The sequence below is a fragment of the Anguilla rostrata genome, chromosome 2 (genome assembly GCF_018555375.3).
Source record: "Anguilla rostrata isolate EN2019 chromosome 2, ASM1855537v3, whole genome shotgun sequence".
Classification (NCBI taxonomy): Eukaryota; Metazoa; Chordata; class Actinopteri; order Anguilliformes; family Anguillidae; genus Anguilla; species Anguilla rostrata.
This window is the reverse complement of record NC_057934.1, coordinates 28,179,507-28,193,052: the sequence shown is the minus strand read 5'-3', so window position 1 is coordinate 28,193,052 and position 13,546 is coordinate 28,179,507. Positions and strand designations below refer to the sequence as shown.

At 41.7% G+C, this 13,546-nt stretch overlaps 1 protein-coding gene across 1 annotated transcript in view; it reads right to left on the bottom strand.

Annotated features, from left to right (window-relative positions):
- The window catches only part of LOC135249537 (protein FAM135A-like), an 84,874-nt gene extending 80,551 nt beyond the window's left edge, over nt 1–4,323 (bottom strand). The window contains exon 1 of the mRNA XM_064325151.1: nt 3,972–4,323. The gene's annotated coding sequence lies outside the window, so the exon portion shown is untranslated. The remainder of the gene's footprint in view (nt 1–3,971) is intronic.
- Between the last annotated feature and the right edge of the window lie 9,223 nt (nt 4,324–13,546).

Below are 13,546 nucleotides of genomic sequence, written 5' to 3'. Positions count from 1 at the left end.
CTCCCTACCCCCCTGTAAATGACTGTAAGCTTAGGGTTGTAACTAGGCAGCTGTTTCGTAGGTGACTTAGGTGCATTAACTGTCTTAACTACTGCTTGTATTTTTTCCATAGACTGCGTTGTTGCCGTTCTCGTTGTTTAGTGCTAATCAGTTTAACCTTCAGGGTCCAAGTTGAACTATGCGGTTGTTCCCTGCACTTGGACCGGTACTTCTCTCTAGGGGTTTTGTCATACTTGTTCCTGGTTATGGTTATACACTTTGTTGTATGTCGCTCTGGATAAGAGCGTCTGCCAAATGCCTGTAATGTAATGTAATGTAATGTAGTGGGTCGCAATGAGATAATTCTGAGTGTTGCTTGTCTTAAAGTTGATATAGTAAATAAGGCTGTATTAACAGGGTTTCCGCCAGTGTATTGCAAGCCCGACAGCCCGCCGGGCCTAAATTGACCCCCCGCCGGGCCTAAGCATCAGGGATTTTTTTTTTTTTTTAATGTATTTTTAAGATGTTTTTTAAACTACAGTTACAGTGGGGAGGCTTGGTTGGAAAGCTCACCAGCGACATCTGTTGGTTAAAACGTGAACGCACTATAGGAAAACAGCAGGTCTGTTCTTTACCCTTATTGTACATAGAGTGACGTTAACACTTGATGCTTCCAACTATCACAAGATAACGGTACCTAGCAAGACACCATTTCTTTAGTAGGCTAACTAACCATGTTAGAAACTGTTATCACTTCATCTCGTCGGTAAGCACATTCTTTTTATATTAACTTAAGCAGTGTGTAGGTAACGTTAAACTAGTAGCATGAATGTAACGTTTGATACATTGTAACATTACATGATTTATTAATCGCCATCTAAATAACGACTTCACTTGTTTATTAATAACGTTAGCTTGGTGACATTGATGTGTACGACGTGGTCATTTAGCTAACTTAGCTAACTAGCCAAACAGTCAGTAACACAGATCCATAGACATTTTGTTGTTGAAATGTGCCCAGTATTCCAAGGCTGTACATTGTTGTAAGATTCAGTAGCCAATAAGTAGGCAGTGTTGCGCATATCCTGCTCTTACAGCTCGTTTCCAGCCCAAACCACTGCAAAGAGAGCAAACTTTTTTTTGTCAGTGACATTTCCTTCTGACATCTACGACGGCAATTGCAAACACAACATTTATTTTGCCTTTTTGTATAGCTATTTCCGTGCATAAAATGGCATTTATTATTATTATTTATAGGTAAAAGAATTTACTTCACATTCAGGGAGCCAACTACTTGCACGTTACATGACATGTGTAGCCATTTAGTAATACAATCGCATTTCAGGCTAGAAAATAACCCGTTAATTCAGAGAAATTGCTGAGTTGTCTTAAAATCTTTATCGCAACAAAATGTATCAAGGCTGGCAGCCCGGATCAAATTTGTTGTGACAGCTGCCATCCAAAACAAACATCTGAGAGAGGCTGCCTGCGTGCGTGCCTCCCCCAAGGCATTACGTCATTGTTTTGCAATGCGCAGCTGTTGATTTTTTTTAATGTGTGTTAAATAAATGACTTATTTATAACAACATTCACATTACATAATTATATTTATTTCCAGTCAGCTTTTAGCACTGACTTAATGTAGGGCCCTATGGAATCTGTGTTATAGCTTTTTTTAAATTCTCAATTCCGCAATTCCGTCCGTGATTCTGTTATCACAGAAACTATAGGGCCCTACCTTAATGCTGCCATCAGTCTGTTGCTGGCCCGCGCCAGGCCCCCATCAAAAAAGACACTTGGCCGCCGGCCCGCGCCGGGGCGCCAGCCCCATCAAAAGATACTTGCCACCGGGCCTAACAACTTTTCTGGGGGAAACCCTGATTAATATAACTAAATGTATATGTATATGTATGTTGTGGTTGGAACGAAAACCAGGATACACAGTGGGCCCCCAGGACCGAGGTTGAGAACCACTGGTCTACAGTTTAAGTTGCAACAAACAATACTGACTATCTTAACTCACAAAAATTGGTACCCAATGTTGCCTAAATTACTTCAGGTAATTTGATCCTGTTACCATCTGAACAGAGTGTGGTCATTGAAACCTTTGCGTTACATCAATGCATCAAAACTAAAAATGGCTCATGAAAGAAGTTATCATTTAAATGGATGTTTTAAACTTGATTGAAATGATATGTTTATACTTGGTTTGTAAGTTAATTTTACTAAATGTACTTGTAAAAAGTTCTTGTATATTTGCAACTTAAAATAAATACCGATTGTAAAATACATACTGTAAATAGATAGATAAATAGATACATAGAATACTTCATTATCCCCAGGAGGAAAATTTTCTAGCAGCAGCATATAACATTCACATTTACAAACAGACATTTGTATTAAGAATCAAACAATCATTTACTCTGGAGGTGGGGGGATAGACAAAATATATAATACCAGATAAAAATGACAAATATTTTGGCTTATTATATAAATATTTAATCTAGCAAATCTATCCCAACATACAGTATGTTTGCCCCATTGATGTACTGTATGTTAGGGGGTCACATGAAGTTTAGCCAAATAAGTATGATAGTACAATTTCTTTTGCAATGTAAAATAAATTGTTTTAACCTGTAATCCATATTTGTGAACACAATTTTCTAAACAAAATGATGGAAACAATTGTTCAAACATATAATGTGGTCATTTTAACAATTTTAGGTGTAACAGCTGATTAAAATGAATAACTAAACAAAAGAAAAAATGATACTCATTGCGTGATTTTTAACCTGTCACGGATCACATCCATGTAGCCTACTTCTGTATTGGCCTGATTCAATGTTTAATTACATTGCAATTGAATTAATTCAATTAATGAATAATTGTTGTCACTTCCACCCCTCGTCGTCTGCAACAGCACACACAAGTGATTTTTAAAACCCACTGACACCTTGACACACTCTGCACTTTAAAATTGCCTCTAGTAAAATGTAAATGTAGTGTAAAATGGCATTCATGGGAGAATGACAAATGGTACTAAAAATATTTAGCATAATTTCACTTTTCACATAATATAACAACAAATGTTTCAACTGCGTTTTGTTCCCCGTTGCTACCATTTCGAAATAGGATAATATTTGTATGAGTAAGTGCGTCTAACCAGTTAATTCTACCTTCATAAAAGCTCTAACGTCAAAAGCTCATAAAAGCTAGCAGACAAGTTAAAATTGCAAGATAAAGTACAATGTAGAAGAATGGCTGCTCTATTGTATGAAGCGGTTAATGCTGAAAATATATATTTGTAAATAATGATGGTAAAATACTAACGCGCTACATCAGGAGGCAGGATTCTCGTTCCTTAATAGTATCCCGTTAACAGCTTGCCTACCCACATGGGTCAACCTACCTTACAGTCTGCATACAACGACTTGTCAGCTGGTTAGCCAACAACAGGTTGTAACATTCAGTGTAGTTGTTTGGCACCTAACGTTAGTCTAAATTATTTTATAATGCCACGTTCCCTGTATAGTACTGTAGGTACATGCTAACCAAATAGCTAGTGAACAGTAGCCGTTTAAAATAACATTTCGCTTGGTCGCTTGGTCTATCGTACCATAAGGTTGGCTATTTTGACAAGGTATTTAGCTTATCTTTATGTAACGAGCGAAATTTACTCAAATCATTAGCCAACATATCTAGTTTGTACAACAGTCGTTCTTGTGCGAGAACTGTACATGGGTGTATAACGTTAGCCAACTTGGAATACACAGAGCCGCTTGGTTGAGTAGAAATTCTGATCACAATGGTGATATGGCGAATTGACATCGCTAGTCTAACTATCAAGCAAATGTATAGACGCAAAACGTGCAGCCAGCCACTGACATTACTAACAAAGCATTATTACTGAAGTCATAACGCACAACATAACAAACGCATGTAGCTATAGCTAACTAATAATGAAGAATGGGTTCTAGCTAACGTAATCATACCTAGTCAATCGCAGAGTACAAGGCCAAGACACCGGGCTTAATTTGCTTAGTGAAGGCCCGTTGAGTCTCCTGCTCCCGTCTCGTTCCTCCCGCAGCATACGGCTGGATAATTTTTTCCCCGGGATGAATGCTGGATACAGATATTTCTTACTAAATGCAGCTTACAGCGACGGTCACCCAAATAATTCTTTGGTATTCTGAAACGGCCATAAGTATATTGTGTCTAGCTAGCTAGCCATTTTATTCAAAGCTGGACTTATCTATCCCCTTCTACCAGCCATAATTCCACTTCGAGATGATACGCACCGTACAAACTCTAGTAGAGCTTAGCAATATTGCTAACTCTTGGGTCGCACTTGGGTACCAGGAGGCGGGGGCACATTGTTATGGAAGCAGCATCCCTCGTCGTTTAAGTGATACAATCTGGTTCATGCAGCAAAAGCCTTCCTAAAATACAATGGTTATCCGATGGTGTACATTTAATATTTATTTCTTTATTAGACTTTCTTTTATTAGGTGTCGGGGGGCGCGGTTCACAAAGTTTGTGAATTCTCTTTTAAATGCCTAAATGAAACAAATAACAACAAGTTTGATTTAAAACCCCTTAATGCCAACTAAGCGAATGAGTCAGATCGCTGGTGGAAGAAGCTTAGCCTACATTTTTGGTTCCAATGGTGAGTGAAATCCTGACAAAACAAGGCATTATTTGATAGTTGCAGGTTTGTGTTGAATTGCGAGGTTAATTGTAACTATTTTTAAAATGTAAAAATATATTCGAAATTAGTAGGCATATCATTAGTGTGCAAGCACACTTATTGTTATTCTTCGGGCTTTTTATTGTGGTTGAATTCATTCAAAAGCATACTATTATTATTCCTCGGGCTAATTACATGTGTTTAGCAGACGCTTTTATCCAAAGCGATGTACAAAAGTGCATATCATAGTCATTGGAACAACTACAAAATACAGGTTCGTTAAGGTACAATACTCATTTTGTACAGCTATTTATAGCCAAGAACACAGCTCAGTTCACGCAGTGACCTAACTTATGCCAAGTCAAACTAGGGGGAAGAACAAGCTACATTAACAAGCTATTATTATTATTAGTGTGGTTGCCTTAGGCAAACACACTATTATTATTGCACATATTATTTATTTATTAGTGTGGTTGCCTTAGGCAATCACACTACTATTATCCCACATATTATTATTATTCTTTCTTTCCACCCATTTTTTGGACTGCTACTCCTCCCAGAGTTTTCGCACCACATACACGTGCAATATGTCAAATCGAGCGGCTTGATCGGGAATGGTGTGCTATTACTTTGTGGGAAGTTTGGGTGGACGGTTTTTGAGAAATTTTACATTTTTTGGGGAATTTTTCCCATAGAGAATGAATGGCGGAATGTTCACCCTTGTGATGTCACAATGCTCCGTCTTCTCACCCTTGTGATGTCACAATGCTCTGTCTTCTAGCAGCAGTACCAGAGACTGTAAAAAATATGGACAAAGCTACTGTGACGTCACCCATTGACTCTCCGTGGGTCTCCGAAAATACGTTTTGAAGCTCAATGGCGGGCGCGGCCATTTTGGAGTTGGAGCCAAAACCACAGAGTTTAAAAGCCGCTCTGTGATTTTTACAATTTGATTGACAGTCCGGTGCGGAAAAGCCCATCAACCTGAACGAGGCTAGCTGACTGTCTGCCGTTATGTTTTAAAATATATTATCAGATGTTTACGGAGTTTAATTTCCATCCGTGACTGTACTGTCATGTAATCACGTTATATGTATGACATTAAAAATACAATTAGGCTATGTTCAGTTATCTTCAATTCATGTTTCTCAGCAAAACGAATATGCTTAACTAGCATATCAGCTTGCCAGTGAGCTAGGTAGGCTATCCGTGGTTAGCTCACGCATTAGCAATATGAACCACAGGGGAAGAACATTGACTACACTGATGGTCAATCAATCGGAGATGTGTAGGCTACTGGTGATTTGACTAGGCTAATTTTCGTATAACTGTCTGGTAGATCTGCTGTTAACCGAGCAAGTTATCGTCGTAGGTTTTCGCCAGTCAGTTAATGAGCCAGTAACTGCTACTACTAGCTACTCCATCGCCGTTTGTGGTGTTCACTTGCTGGGTGACGCTAGCTGACCGATCGTTCGCAAATCACTTTCTACCGAATAAAAATTAACACTGTCAGCGGTTATTAACAAATCTACCAAGTATTTTAATAACTGATCTGCAGGCGTGTAAATATGACAATGCACTTTGTACAGCAAGTTTTCCACCTGGTGCATGAAGACAAAATAATGTAGCCTACGTTGAATTTCTAATTATTATTAGGCTATCGTTTTTTTCTTGTAAATCATCAAAACCAATGGAGAAAAGCCAATATACGCAAGGAGCCCCCAGAACCGATTCTGAGAACCACTGTCTTAAATGCCTAGCTTGTCGGTCTCTTAAATGCTAAAAACATATTCCTTTCTAAATGCCAAGATGGTTAATTTCGTTAAATTCTGTGTGTGTGATTTCAGCAAATGAACCTTGAGACTCTTAATTCGCTTCGTGAAACTGAAAAAGTGTTTATCCCAAAATCGGGATTATAGTAGCTTTGTCACATGCTTGAAGCATGGCCCAGGTAGACATTTACGGAATGTACACGACTGACAAGCCGCCAAACACGTCTGACAGATTGAATGTTTGCCGGTTAAGGTTAGCTAGCTAGTCAAATGGCTTGGTAGCCGAAGTTGCGAACTGTTTTAGCATAGGCTACTACTGGACTACCAAATATAGCAAGCTGATTACGCTTTCTGCCAACTAATTATTTGGTTAAGTAGGCTAAAGGAAATAGTAAAAATGACTCGGCTACCGAAAAACTTAAGAGGAGGATTATTTTATGGTCGTCTAGTGCAGCTGTAAATAGCACACGCCATAATTAAATCACCACGAAATGGGATGCTTGCATTTTCAGACTTAGCACAGGCGGACCGTAGCCGGCGCCGCAATGTCAAGGCCAAGAGACGCCACCGCCCACCCCAGTGACCATAGACTGTAGCCCCTACTATAGCTCAGTCCTCTGCAGTAATCCGGAAGTGACGCAAGCTGTACCTCATTGGTCCAGAACAAATATTGGCACTGTGCCCAAATGACGCAATAAATCATGAAATCGACCCATGGAAAGTCATAAGACCAATAAAATACACCTATTATGACTATTTGTTCTTGTGAGAAAAAATTATTGACTTTGTATTTTGATCGCATTTGTACCGTAGACTTACATGGAAACCGGATATGAAAACACCTATACTGGAGCCATCCGTAGTGGCGCTAGTGAGCAACCAGGAACTACAACACCAGGAATGAGCTTCAAAAACGAAGTCTGGTTTTGGCCGCTTGAGCAGTACTCTGGTCTCTCTCTAGATTTGAACATTCTGCCATTCATCTCTATGGGGAAAAATTGCCCACAAATTGCGCAATGCCTCATTGGACATGGTAGAGAGTCCTTTGTCCATTGGTGGAGATCAGCCTTGCCCCCCTTCCTGATTGGCCGATGTTTGATATTTCATAACTTTTCAACCGTTTGTCATAGAGAACTATGGGTCGCGACATTGGACTCAGTAAAGTCCTAGCAACCGCCTAGAACTCCATAGCAATCCCCTAGCAACACCCTAGCAACCACCTAGAACACCCTAGCAACTGGCTATAACTCCATAGCAACCACCTAGCAACACCATAGCAACCACCTAGCAACACCCTAACAACCACCTGGAACACAATAGCAACCACCTAGCAACACCCTAGCAACCACCTGGAACATCATAACAACCACCTAGCAACACCATAGCAACCACCTGGAACAACATAGCAAATGCCTAGCAACACCCTAGCAACCAGCTATAACTCCATAGCAACCACCTAGCAACATCCTAGCAACCACCTAGAACTCCATAGCAACCACCTAGCAACACCCTAGCAACCACCTGGAACACCATAGCAACCACCTAGCAACACCCAAGCAACCACCTAGAATGCCTTAGGAACCGCCTTGAACTCCATAGCGACCATCTAGCAACACCCTAACAACCGCCTAGAACTCCATTGCAACTACTTAGCAACAGCCTGGAACCTGCCTAGAACGCCTTAGCAACCACCTAGCAACATCATAGCAACCACCCAGAACACCTTAGCAACCGCCTAGCAACACCCTAGCAACCACCTAGAACTCCATAGCAACCACCTAGCAACACCATAGCAACCACCTGGAACAACATAGCAAATGCCTAGCAACACCCTAGCAACCAGCTATAACTCCATAGCAACCACCTAGCAACACCCTAGCAACCACCTAGAACTCCATAGCAACCACCTAGCAACACCCTAGCAACCGCCAAGAACTCCATTGCAACCACTTAGTAACAGCCTGGAACCTGCCTAGAACTCCATAGCAACCACCTAGAAACACCCTAGCAACCACCCAGAACACCCTAGCAACCGCCTAAAACTCTATAGCAACAGCACAGCAATACCCTAGCAACCGGCTATAACTCCATAGCAACCACCTAGCAACACCATAGTAACCACCTAGAACTCCATAGCAACCACCTAGAATACCCTAGCAACACCCTAGCAACCGCCTATAACTCCATAGCAAATGCCTAGCAACACCCTAGCAACCGGCTATAACTCCATAGCAACCACCTAGCAACACCATAGTAACCACCTAGAACTCCATAGCATCCACCTAGCAACACCCTAGCAACCACCTAGAATACCCTAGCAACCACCTAGCAACACCCTAGCAACCACCTGGAACACCATAACAACTGCCTAGCAACACCCTAGCAACCGCCTATAACTCCATAGCAACCACCTAGCAACATCCTAGCAACCACTTAGAATACCCTAGCAACCACCTAGCAATGCCCTAGCAACCACCTGGAGCTCCATAGCAACCACCTGAAACTCCATAGCAACCACCTAGCACCACCCTAGCAACCACCTAGAATTCCATGAAACCACCTAGAACTCCATAGAACCACCTAGCAACACCCTAGCAACTGCCTCAAACATCATAGCAACTACCTACCACTGTTCACTCTGTTCAGCAGAAAGTCGACTTTGCATTGGCGGCAACCACACTTCACAATTTCTGCAGGAATTGTCTAGTTATTATTATTATTATTAGTAGTATTATTATTATTGTTATTCTGGACACATTTTGTACACCTATCTCCTCCTACAGTTTTCATACTATTTATACAAATCATAGCTATATCAAATATATAGTTCAGCTTTTTGAGGTTTATGTGCTCTGACTTTCGATATTCGTACTGTTTATACTTTCTTAAATATTCCAGTTTTTCTGGGGGGAAAATCCCATTGAAAATGAATGGCGGAATGTTGACCCCTGTGATGTCACAATGCGATCTACTCCTCTAGCAGCTGTATTCTGGCACCTGGTTCATTGTCCAGTCTGAATAAAGATCTGAAAGATGTTAGTCAGCTGCCTAGCTAGGCTGACTAATGTCTAGCTAGTGAGTAACAACCAACAAAAATAAATAAATAATTAAATAAATAAATAAATAAAACATTGTCTTGCTAATTCGCCAGCTAATGTCTTCAGATATTATATTAAGTTATATCTGGTTAGCTAGCTAGGTGGCTAGTAGAAACGATCACAAACAACGAGCAACTAATACATTATCAAGAAAATGTTTTCATTGTTATTGTTGGTTGTTTAACCTTTAATCCAAGAAGTTTTGGTTAATTTTTTTAGTGACTAAATACTATATCAAGAAAGTTACTCTCCATGCCAAGCCTCTGTACTGCAAGATCCTTTAGGACATGTCCCCAGGCACCAGTAAGGCTCAGTCCTTTGTCAGAGCCCTGCACAGCACACTGGGAACACTCTGCCCACCTGCTTCAGTCCTCTATCAGAGCCCTGCACAGCACACTGGCAACACTCTGCCCCCTGCTTCAGTCCTCTATCAGAGCCCTGTACAGCACACTGGGAACACTCTGCCCCCTGCTTCAGTCCTCTATCAGAGCCCTGCACAGCACACTGGCTACACTCTGCCCACCTGCTTCAGTCTGCTATCAGAGCCCTGCACAACACACTGGGAAAAATGCCTACCTGCTTCAGTCTGGTATCAGAGCCCTGCACAGCACAATGGGAACACACTGCCCCCCTCCTTCAGTCTGTTATCAGAGCCCTGCACGGCACTCTGGGAACATTCTGCCCGCCTGCTTCAGTCCTCTATCAGAGCCCTGCACAGCACACTGGGAACACACTGCCCGCCTGCTTCAGTCTGGTATCAGAGCCCTGCACGGCACTCTGGGAACACTCTACCTGCCTGCTTCAGTCCTCTATCGGGGGAGCTGCCCACCAGCTTCAATCTGTTCATCAACTTTACCATTCATGTTGATAGCCATCTTCGTGAGTATGTAAGGGAGAGATCAGGATTGCCACTTTCCACTGTGAGACACTACCTCCAGTCAGCCTCATCTGATTCTCCACAAGCTTAGCCTGGTTCCTCTTCACTCATTGCCTCTGCACCTACTCAATCCCTGCCAAGTCTCACCATATCACTGGTTTCTTTGCCAGGGAAACCCATGCAGCTGAACAGAACCAGACTGACACACCAGGAGAAGGAATAGCGGGTGAGAGAGAGGCCATCTACTGTAGTCAGTCTGGTCATTTCTGTGCCTCTCGCCTGGAGCTTCTGGAAAACAGGGTTATTCGTCGGGGAGCAGGAGACATCCAACGAGTCAAATCTCCCCTCCCAACCACTCCATTTCCCATACGTTATTGCCCGCAAGCTTCCACTGGTCTAACATCTGATACAACTTGCAAGCCTTTATTGACCGATGCTTCAGAGAATTCTTTTGACTCGTTGACCCTTCAGTGGAAAGTGCCACTTATTAACTTGCCTCAACCCTTGTCTATAGTTGCCCTCAATGACAGACCCCTTGGCTCAGACCAGGTCAAATGGCTCACCTCTTCCCTTTTGCTCTGGGTTTGCGATTTCCACACAGAGATTATCTAGTTTCATGTGGTGGATTAACTTTGTTCCTCTACCTAAGCTCCCATCCACAAATTGTTGTCCCTTAGGTTCTGTAACAAAGTGAACCCTCCATTCCTGCTAGGACACTATTTTTTTTAAAACAATCGGGTTTTTTGCTTATGGTAGCGGTTGCTTGGCACGATTACACAGCTTTCATAAATGTAGTGCAGACCAGTGCTGGTTTGTCAACTCAAACATTCGCTACTGTACATCAGTTCAGCACCATAATATACAGCAAATAACTTAAACACACACATCTGGTTAGAAAAGATTTAAGTATACCAGGTTCAATAAACACAATTTTAGGAGTTGCTACTAACTGTTCTTTGTTCCGTTTGTTCCATGTTCAAACTGGAATAACAATCTGAATGTCACGATTCTGTGCAATTTTATTGGAAGCACTGGACAAGAAGAATTGTTTATTTTAGACGGGGGGAGACTAGAGTGTAGTCGTTAATGTTTTCTCGTACCCTATTAGATATGTGATTATTAGATATAAAGTAGCAACTGATAATATATGTATCATGATTTCTTTGTGTAAAAATACATACTGTCATTTCTTCTGACATAATTGAATATTGTACGGAAATGGTATAGTCTGGATAATGTGTAGTGTATATAAGCAGGTCATTTGCTCTCAGTAGTGGCAGGCAGTAGGTGGGTGTACTGGCAAGGGTATAATTGATGTGCCGATTCTTTTGTTTGTATATGTATATAAATGTTTGTATAATAGTTGGGGGCACTTTTGTAAATAAAATACCCCACAAGTTGCATAAGTTTGAGTCTCATCTCCAAAGTTCACTGTAAAATCTGCCGACCGACCATCCTTGTAACAGGGTCCATAGTCTCCCCTTCATCTGATTGTGGCTGTCAGTTCTCCAGATTCTGGGGGACCTTCTGCTCCCTCTTAGGGTCCACCACCCTCTGGATTCCACCCTCAGTCCAGTGGGCAGAGGGAGCACATCAATTACGATCTGGAGACCACCCTGATGCGCCATGTTGTGGCTAACCACTTTTCTTGAAGTAAGCCACTGTGAGAGCACGGTATGTCGGAGAACCAGATGTGACCGAATAGGGAACTAAAAGCTACACACACAGGTGAGCTAGCCACAAGGTCTAGGAAGACTGAGGAATGGAGAGCAAACTCAACAGAAAGGTCCCACTAAGGGACCCAATAAGAAAGAAAAATAAAGAAGGGAGTAGCCTAAAGCAAACAATACTCCTAGGACAAACGGTCCAGCCAAGTACAGCTAACAGAAAACAACCCTGAAAAAACCCCAAGGGCGGAAAATAAAGAAAAAACTCAAAGGCTGTAATGTGACAGCGCAAAAACTGGGAGGTGAACTCTCAAAAACAAACAGCCCAAAAGGCAAAAGGACTACAAAGAGTCACCACCACAAACAGAAAGCTTAAGGTGGTCTGCCGGCAACTTTGTGCCCTAAAAACAGACCTATACAAACCTTAATAAAGAGACCGTTGTAGAATATTTGAACAAAGTCTAAATACTGAGACAAACTCTCTTGAAGGTTTTTTCCCGACTGAAAGTCAGCCGGGGCTTATATAGGTGGGAGCAGATGATCCAAATTAAGCCAAAAATGGCAATAACGCAGAACAGGTTCTTCAATTAACCTTTATTTGACTAATTAAAGAGGCAAGGATGTAAAAGATGGCTACTACACCCCAAACCATGACAGCTACTCATCTGGGCTGAGTAAGCCCATAACTTCCTTCAGTGCTCATTCACAGGGCTGTCACTGCTTGAGTGCCAGTTTGGGTTCTAGCTCCCCCTGTTTCCCAAGTTGGAGAAAGTGTTAGGGGTGCCCTCTGTTTGAGCCTTCTTCCGCCACTGCTAGCAGGGGCTGAGGTGTGTCCAGGCAGCTCTGCAGCAGGCTTAATTAATTTCACTCGGTTCATTAATTGCCTTCTTGCCTGTCTTTTTGGCTGTCTCTCATTTCTCCCTCTCTCAAGACTGCCTTCTTTGAGGATTTGCATCACAGCATTCTCTTTACTGCCGCTGTCTTTCAGCAGTACTAAGAGGTGGTGTCATTCCTTACAAAAACCAGAGTAAATATGTATTTCTAATATAAGATACTGTGCATTCTATACGGGGGTGATTCTCACGAACGTGGCACTACATATAGTAAAAGTTCAGAAGATAAATAGACAATAATGATCTTTCCCATTACATCAGATATGATCTAAATGTATTATAAATGTTAAATTCATTGTTTTAGTATGCGTTTTAAAGCATTTTCAGACATTTTCTGGTACACTGGGACAACTGCCGTGGATGCTGAGGCCCTCGCTATGGACATATCTCAGTACGTTATTGAGAAAAAAATCTACTATAATGGAGAAGAAATTTGAAGAGTTCTCAACCACACTGAACAATATCACAACACGGCTGGAGTCTAACACAAAGTGCATCACGGAAGCTGAGAGCCGTGTATCAGCAGCGGAGGATAACGTGACTGCCTTGGAGTCCAGGCTGACGGGCGATCAA